At 46.2% G+C, this 9,366-nt stretch overlaps 1 long non-coding RNA gene across 1 annotated transcript; it reads left to right on the plus strand.

The window, feature by feature from the left end:
- The first annotated feature begins 1,180 nt into the window (after nt 1-1,180).
- On the plus strand, nt 1,181-6,719 carry LOC139045141 (uncharacterized). The gene is made up of 3 exons (XR_011502981.1): nt 1,181-1,319; nt 4,906-4,958; nt 6,596-6,719. It is a non-coding gene; the product is annotated as an uncharacterized lncRNA (long non-coding RNA).
- The last annotated feature ends 2,647 nt before the right edge of the window (nt 6,720-9,366 follow it).

A 9,366-nucleotide genomic window follows, 5' to 3' on the forward strand; every position in this document is an offset into this window, starting at 1 on the left:
TGCATGTTGCTGTGATGCTGAAAGCCATGCCACTGATATTTCAGATACCAGCAGGGTCACTCATGGTGGACAGATTTCAGCAGAGCCTCCAGACTAGACAGACCAAGAAGAAGGACCTGGGGACCAACTTTCGGAAAAAGTGACCTGTGAAATAGCAGCGGAGTAATGTCTGATAGAGCTCAGGGTCACTAGAGTTGGAATCCACATGATGGCACTATCAACAAAGATCTAAGGGACCACCAGGGTAGCCTGCCACTACTCTGGGTTTGGAGTGAGGCCTGGGTCCCAGACCATCCCATTGTGAATCCAGACTATCTTGCCTGCCAGCTTTCTGCTTGGCAACTCCTTTCCCAGTCTTTTGGCGGGAGACAGCTCATTTTTCTTTTTGTTGTTTTTTCTTTATTTTCTTCTTTTTGATCTATGCCTGTTGGCAGTTCTGTGTTCTAGGCCTCTCCAGGTCTCAGTCTGGCATGTCTGGAGATAAAAGGAAAATCTGGGGGAAAAGACAGGGTGTCCTTCCTCCAATTTCCAGCTCCTCCCCAGGCTGCCTTCTTTGCACCCCTGAGAGCCATTGTGTGCCTGTTGGATTATTTTCAGGGTGTTTAGTTGTACTTAGAGGGGAGGAGCAGGGAAAAGTGAGTCTATGCCATTGCGTCTCAGAACTGAAAGCTCCCCTCTCATTTTAATGTAAGAAAAAATTCAAACTGAATCACATCATGAGGGCTAGAACTTTTTCTGTTTCTTTCACTGCTTTCTGCCAGAACGGTATCTAGCTTAAAATAGGGTTTCTCTCGGTCTCTCTCAATATATGTATGTATGTATTGAGGCCCTATTATGTATGTATTTGAATGAATGAATGTCTTAACAAGAATCCTAGATGAAAAATAAGTTGAGATCCTGAATGAAAAAAAGGGGATATCATTGTGCTCTCGTCAAATGCTTGAACTGAAAGTGTGCTTAGAGATCGCCTAGTCTAGCTTCCTCATTTTGGAGTGTAGAAGGGCCTGAGAGCTGAACTGACCAGCCCAGACCCAAGTTCGGGTCCCTCACGCCCTGCCCTGGGCCTGTGCTCTCTCCGCTTCGCAATGTGGCCTGACCTGCAGCCATGACGTGGAGAAAGCAGCGTCTCGTGTCTGCTCAGATCCCCAGCCTCTCACACTGATTTGCTGTCTGTTCTGCCTGCAGAAATTCCAGAAGTTGTGTTCTCAGGAACACTAGCACGATGTGTGATTTGTTCTTCATTTGACTTTCGTTGTAGTTTTGGAGGCGTTTCTTGGGAAGAACACATCCCAGAAAGAAGTACCTGCTTTTGCCCTCTGGTAAGATTTATTTAGAATTTTAAGAAGGAATGAATTTGCTTCTAGAATTGTCTACGCTGGTGGCTACTGGGACGTCCAGGTGCTAGTTTTCTTAACTGAATATGTGTAAGCTACAAGTTTCTCTTGCACTCCTCCGAGAGCACACGTGGGTCCTCGGGCAGCTGTCCGGGTGGAGGTCCTCCCTCAGTGTCAGCCCCGCTCGTCCCCGGGGGTCGTGGCATTTCCCAGGATTCCCATTAGCACAACCTGTTAACAGCCTCAATTTTTGAGGTCCAAACCCCCTACTTTCTTAGTCATGGTAATCAATTCTCTCTCTTTTCCCACTGTTTAAATAATTAACAAGGCAAAGAAAAGTATGCAGAACAATATAATAGAAAATGTCAGGTAAGAAAATCATGGGTTCTCCTTACAGGTTGACAGAATGCAGGGGTGGTGACAACTGCCGGGGTGTGTGGAGGTCTTGCTGCAGGAGTTCTGGTGTGTGACCAGCTTCTGTGCTGAGCGGACGTCCCACTGGATCTAGGGGGAACATGGCTGACAGAGGTGGCCATGATGGACGATCCCAAGTGGCAAAAGCATCCGTTTAGGGTTTCAGCCTGAGTTAGTTTGCAGTTAAAACTCATTTCAGAGCAAGATGCCAATTTCCCCTCAGAAGATCATTGGAAGGGTTCAGTCTGGAGATCTCCATCACGCTACTGCCGGGCTGGAACGCAGGAGACGCCAGTCTGTGATTTCTGTGGCCGCCTGGGCTAGTCCTGGTGTCATTCGGCCTTTGCGGCTCCGCACACCCCTTGTCATTGATCAACATGGCTTAGAGGTTGCTCCAGAGCATAACATTTCCTGTCCTGTTCTCTGGCCCGTTTTTTATTCTCTTCATGGTATCATCTTCTGAACAGAAGCTCTTAATTCCAAAACACTCCAGCTGATCATTGTTTCCCTTATAGTTAGCACATTTAGTGTCCTGTTTAAGAGTCTTTGACTACTCCAACATCATGAAGACATTCTCTTAGGATCTCTTTAAAAGCCTTATTGCTTTCCTTTTCGTGTTTAGATTTATGATCCATCTGGATTTGAATTTTCTGTAGGTAGGAGATAAAGGTTCATTTTACTTTTATATGGCTATCCAGTTGATCTGTCATTATTTATTATAAAGACCATCTTTTCTTCATTTCACTACAGTGTCATCTTTATCCAGTAATCAGGGAATCTCATGTTTGAGACTTTTTTTTAAAGTAATGGACTTTATTTATTTATTTATTTATTTTTGGTGAGAAAGATTGTCGTTGAGCTGAGCTAATATCTCTGCCAATCTTCCTCTTTTTGCTTGAGGAAGATTGTCCCTGAGCTAACATCTCTGCCAGTCCTCCTCTGTTTTGTATATGGGATGCCTCCACAGCGTGGCGTGATGAGTAGTGTGTAGGTCTGCACCTGGGATCTGAACCAATGAACCCTGGGCCACCGAAGTGGAGTGCATGAACTTAACCACTACACCACCAGGCTGGACCCCTAGACTTATTGTTTAGAATAGTTTTAGGTTTACGGAAAAATTGAGCAGGAAGTACAGAGTCTGTTTTAAGGGTAACTGGGGTTTGTTTTAACCAAATGTGGTAAGACACACAGACTTAGAACGACTGTCTTAATGAAGAAGTTTATACTCACAGATCCCAAGAGGAGGGGCCCTCCACCCAGGACCACATGGGAAAGCACCAAGTTGGTCGGGAGGCAGAGAGGGTGAGGGGGAAATGTGGGCAGGAGGCTTTATTATGGTTTCTGTGGGAAGGAAAGGGTGAAGCAGGGCAATCAGGCTTAGGATGGGTTAGTTTGCACAATTTCAGTGGGCTCTGGGAGGTTGGGGCCGTCTGTAGCTGTCTGGTACCTGGCCATGGGTGATTAGGGCAGGGGAATAGTATAAGGTCTCTTAAAGGATGTGGTTGAGGTACGGCCTCTGGATTGGTTGATTTGCATGTGAAAGGTGCCCTCACAGGCAAGCTGTTTGTTCTCTCTAAGGACTAGCCAGCCCTGGGCTGGGGGGTGGGGAGAGGGAGGGGGGAGGAGCAGTCTCTCCAGGATCAGCAAGGCCTCAAGATGTCAAAGCATCAAAAGTACAAAATAAAAGACATGATTGATACACTGCCTTTGATTATTCCTACCAGGATGTGTCCAGCATCTCCTCTTTAGTATTTGGGGATACAATTGTCCTTAATTGTGGAGATTTAGCTGAAATTCTGAGCCATCAGGAGCATTTCATTCACAGCTCTTGCACAAAAGAAAGAGAGAAAGAAGATGGAGACCACAGGACTGGCAACGACACTTTGCCACTCCTCTGCTCTGTCACTGGGATGATTCTTGACACTGAGGAGGAGGAATAACTTTTCCCTCTACCCTCCCAGGTTCCCTGCCTGGGGCCCTGCAAATTAGACTACAAAAGACAATGAGCAAGTGGAAAACAAACAGTTTGTTAACCGAGCACATCAAGTGGGAGAAAACTCAGTGATGGGGAACTCAAAAGGGTGATTAGAACTTGGGCTTATCTGGCCTCTCAGTGAAGAACAATAGATATGTGGAGAAGTGATAAGACAAAGGTAAAGAGTTTAAGGCCTTCAAGAATGGCAGACTGCGGGAAGGTGACTACCCGGGGCAACTAGGTGTGTTGGTGCAGGTCTAAACTGGCGCCAACTTGCCATCTTTTTCACGGCCATGAAACTTCCCTGGGAGAGGGATTTATGGCCATCCTCATTCCTCAGAAGTTTCTACTTATAGTCAGATAAAGAATGCTCCAGAAGGCTTCTTTTTGCATCTGTTGATTCTCATTTGCCTCCAGTTCAAAATCATCCTATGCCAAAGTGGCATCTTTTGGGGTGGCATATTCTGGTCCCCTACAACATGTTGTGTCTGGTGAGGTGAGTCATCCCTCACCAGATTCTGGAAGTTTATATCATAATGTTGTAAATCACAAAAATGTTAATATTATAACCTAGTTCTTGTGTCTACTCACGACCTTTTTGGTTTGTGAAACAATAAACCATCACTGAGCTCCTGATCCATGTTTGTTTAATAATGAATGAACATGAATTCTATCAACACCTCTAAGACGTTATTTGTAATGACTCTTACCAGGGCTCTCTGGCTTAATCTTCTGAATAACTTTAGAGAAAAAAAAAATTCTGAGTTGGAGAGTCCATGACATGCCCAGCCCCAGTGGTGGGAGACCGCTTCCTGGTCCTTTGGCTCACTGGCCAACTGCCCGAATCAAAGGCCAGGCTCCCGGGGTCAGACTCTGGGTCAACATGGCATCTTTACTCTTCAACATCGTTGTTCTGAGGAGCCCCGGGGATGTGCAGAGATGCTGACTAGATTGCACACTGTCCCAGGTGGTGTTAAACTCCAGCCTAGGAGCCCTGAGCAGCAACAAGGAGGAGTGAGGCAGTTCCTAAGTACCGATGTGAAAAGAGCTACGAGATAGAGTTAGATGAGAAAATTGTGGTGCGTGCACACACACACACACACACGTTTATACAAGTATACAAATCATTTGTGCAAAAATTAAAGTTAATGCAAGTATATGTTTGCATTTGTTTTTGTATAGACTGTGCCAAGAAAGAGACATAAGAAACTGCATTAACCCTCCTAGGAGAGCAGGTGAGTTACCACTTTGGGTGTTGAGAGCTGGGTTCTGTAGGAATGGGGTATGGACTGCGGGGCTGGGAGGACACTTCTGGGGAAGAAACAATGTGCTGTGGGGGGAAGACGCCAAATATACACTTTGTCTACTTGGGCTGGCCTGTGCCTGCACACCAGCTGTCCTACTGAGAATGTGAGTACTATTATTATTTTTACTAACAGTTTTGAGAAAAGAAATCATTGCCCAATTTTTTAAAATAAATGTTTTAATTGTTAGTACCATAGAAGTTCTTAAAATCCTTTTTGCATTGAGAAAAAATAAAAATGAATTTCCTTTGCAGAAAATAAGGACTGACTCCTTTTAAAATGGAGAAAATACCTGTTTCAGAGAATGTCCTCCCATCTTTTGATTTTTTAAGAAGCCGTCACTCGTGCTGTCTGTAGATATAGTCGCTGTGTGGTCCCAGCTCAGGCACTTCGTCTTTCTGAGCTTTGGTTTCCTAAATGTCTTCATAACACCTACCCTGCCTACCTTAGACCAAAAATGTGGTTACCAATGAGGATCAAATGAGATAAAGTGGGGGCTGACCCAGTGGCTGAGTGGTTAAGTTCATGAGCTCAACTTCTGTGGCCCAGGGTTTCCCTGGTTCGGATTCTGGGTGCGGACATGGCACTGCTCATCAGGCCATGCTGAGACAGCGTTCCACATGCCACAACCAGAAGGACCCACAACAAGAATATACAACTACGTACTGGGGGGCTTTGGGGAGAAGAAGAAGAAAAGAGAAGATTGACAACAGATGTTAGCTCAGATGCCAATCTTTAAAAAAAAAATAAAAATTTTAAAAAATGAGATAAAGTAGCGAAAATGCTTTAAAACTGCCTCATGCTTAACAAATACATTGTTCTTGTAAGCTTTAAAGTGACTCTGGGATGGTGGTGACAGTTGCACAACGCTGTGAATATACTTAACGCCACTGAACTGCACACTTAAAAATGGTTAGAATGGTACGTTTTCAGTTATGTATATTTTACCATCATAAAAAATTTCTTTAAATGACTCTTGGAACTTGTCCTTATGGTTTGAGGTGCCCCACTTCTTGGTGTGGGCACACAGTGAAATGAACATGGAGGACCCTCACCTTTTCTTCAGTTAGACCTTCAAGAAAATGTTGAAAAAGCTAGGTTGGTGACGTGAATATTGGCATCACAGCTCAACAATTGCCTCGATTTCCCCCTTTCTTCCTTTTTTTGTTCTAGGGCTTTAGTGCGTAATTGCGCACCCTCGTGGTGAGTTTGGCTCTCTATGTGAGCCGCTGCCTCAGTGTGACAACTGACAGATGGGTGGTGTGGTTCCATGACGGGGCAACAAACCCGGGCTGCGCCGGTGAGAGCACCAAATCTTAACCAGTAGACTACCAGGGCCGCTTCAATTTCCTCCTTTCTAGATCAGTGATATGGGATCTTGTCTGCAATAGTTTCTTTTGAGAGAGTAGAGGAGCAGGGACTGGCAACCAGCAAGTTGCAGAATATTCGTGTTGAGGTCAGCGACTATAAACCTTTCTATCTGCCCGACTGTCTAATCATCTCAACTCCGAAATAAAAATGCTGGCTGTTAACAATGTTTGGACAACCAATTGCTTCCCTCCCTGCAGGGCCCAGGAGGGGATGGAACGGATTGACAGGAAGCCATCTCTTTTCCTTTCCCTCTCCACTCCCTGGAGGGAGTCCAGGGCCCAGCCAAGGCCAGCGCCAGAGTCAAAAAAGGAGGACGCGGGACCCAATCGAATCCACAAACCAGACCACCGGCCTGGGTCAGCTACACACAAGTAAATAAGGAAGCAGCAAACGAAAGAAGGTGCACAGTCAGCGGATTTTTGTTTCACTGTCGGTATTTATCTGTGACTGACGCCCTGTGGTTCGAATCCAGTCCAGTGCGGGAAGGGTGCGCGGCATGCGGGTGAGAAGACGTCCAGTCCTTCTCGGCTTCCTTAGGGAGACTCACAGCTCCAGATGGAGAGCTGAGGCTTTGGGGCAGGGCTCCGGGTGGGAGCGGAGTGTCAGGAGGGTGGAAACCCCTTGGCGGTTAGGTCGTACCAGGCTGTCCTCACCCTGCGCTGGGCAGGCCCGCTCCCCAGGCCCTGCTGCTGTTGCACCTCCAGGTCCCCCAGCTGCCCTGGGACTACAGACTACCTACATTATTCATTTCGATATAAAGACATAGCTCAAGATGGAGGCAAGAAACCAGTTAGAGCAAGTGAATTAATAATGATCCTTGCGGATCACAATAGAATCTTAACCGACTTAAGGTTCACGACTCCCTGGTTAGTTATTCATCTTCGTTTTTAAGAAGAGCTAAGGCTGGGAGTGACTAGGGTCAACACCTTACAAATGACACAAGTGGAAGCCCTGAGACTCATCCTCAGCACCTCCAGGGGCTCATCCATGTCTGCCGGGCTGGGCCTGGGTGCAGACAGGGGATGAGCAGAAACCCTCGACTGAGACTTCCCCGGCCCTGCCACTTGTCAGCTGATTGATGCTGAACTTAGTTCCTCACCTGTACAATAAGTTGCGTAATTCAAACCGCCTTACAGACGTTGTGAGCCGAAGTAACAAAGGTAGTGAATATTTGTTGAGAACTGTTGGAGGCCAGAGCATGACACTAAGGGCTCAGTCTGTCTTGTCTCCTGTAATTCTGCTCAGGTGGGAATTCCAAAGCTGGGGCCTGAGGACTGGCATTTTTTGAGACTTGTCAGGTAATTCTCAGATCAGTGAAATTGAGAGCCATGGTTGTGTATTAATATTTAGACAGTGATTAACTGGTCAGGGTCTTAGAGACAGACAGACCTCATTCTGTCACTCACTAGTTGAATGCACTTGGCCAAAGCTTTCAACTTCTCCAAGCCTCGGTTTCCTCATCCATAAAATGGGAGCAAAAGTAGCATCCACTTCTGAGAATTGTCCAGAAGGTGAAATGAGCCAGTTTAGGTGGTCGTGTCTGGCACACAAAACGTTTGATAAATGTTAGCGGGTGCCATTAGACCAGCTCCTTTTCTCAGGGGACTGAGAACCCAAAGACTGTCTGACCTTTGTGCATAGTCACTCTATCCTAGTTTAAATTTATTGCTCTTCCATCCCCACGGTTCACTTCAAATCCTAAGCGTTGGGGAAGAGGGGCTATTGTGTTATAGTGGAAAAATCCTTGTGTGTGGCCCAACAGGACTGAGTTTGAGTCTATGTAACTGTTTAAGCCTCAGTTTCCTCATCCATCACGTGGAAGAACGATCCCCTGCATTGCTGAGAGAATTAGAGATAATTCGTGTAAAGGGTACAAATATAGGTACTGCATTATTGTCAGTGTTTCGGTTACAAAATGCACAAGATGATGTAGTCCATTTGCTTATTTTTTCTTTTGTTTCCCTTGCCCGGTCAGACATGGTACTTGAAAATATGCTGCTAAGACCCACGTCAAAGAGTGTACTGCCTACGTTTTCATCTAGGAGTTTTATAGTTTCAGGTCTTGCATTCAAGTCTTTAATCCATTTTGAGTTAATTTTTGCATATGGTGTAAGATAGTGGTCTACTTTCATTCTTTTGCATGTGGCTGAGGGGAAAGGAGTTGGGAGAGGGCAAAAGGTATAGGGGGCACATGTGTATGGTGACAGATGAACCCCAGACTATCGGTGGTGGACACAATACAATCTATATAGAAACGGAAATATAATAATGTACACCTGAAATTTACACAATTTTATAAGCCAATATGACCTCAATAAAATAATTTTTTAAAAATGTACAAGATATGAAAACAAAAGGGCAGGGGCCAGCCCCGTGGCCGAGTGGGTGAGTTCGTGCACTCCGCTTCAGCGGCCCAGGGTTACGCTGGTTCGGATCCTGGGCGCGGACATAGGACTGCTCATCAGGCCGTGCTGAGGCGGCATCCCACATGCCACAACTAGAAGGACCCACAACTAAAAATACACAACTATGTACTGGGGGGCTTTGGGAGAAAAAGGAAAATAAAATCTTTAAAAAAGAAAACAAACGGGCAGAAAATCCCTAAAAGAATTCAAATAGGAAACAGAAGCAGAGAGTGGGGAGGGTATGAAGGACGAAGAAAAGCTGGGGAGGGCCCAGAGCAGGTCCTGAGAGACAGATCTCCGTATCACCACCGCCCCAGCCTCGGCTCAGAGAGGCCCTGCTCACTATAGCCCTGGGCGCGTGACCAGGGGTGCGAACAGTGCTGTTAGCCTACTCAGGACTGGGTCAGACCCACCCCCCTTTTTTCACACAGAGTCTCCCCACATTTCAGCTAGAAGCCTGCCTTGACTCAAGGAGCGCCCCAGCCACAGGATCTCAGGGCTAGTCTGTGGCTTCCAGGCTGAGATTTGGGCCACAGCACAGAGGGGCAATTCCTCTCCTCAGA

This window comes from Equus asinus, chromosome 4 (assembly GCF_041296235.1).
Source record: "Equus asinus isolate D_3611 breed Donkey chromosome 4, EquAss-T2T_v2, whole genome shotgun sequence".
NCBI classification, from domain to species: Eukaryota; Metazoa; Chordata; class Mammalia; order Perissodactyla; family Equidae; genus Equus; species Equus asinus.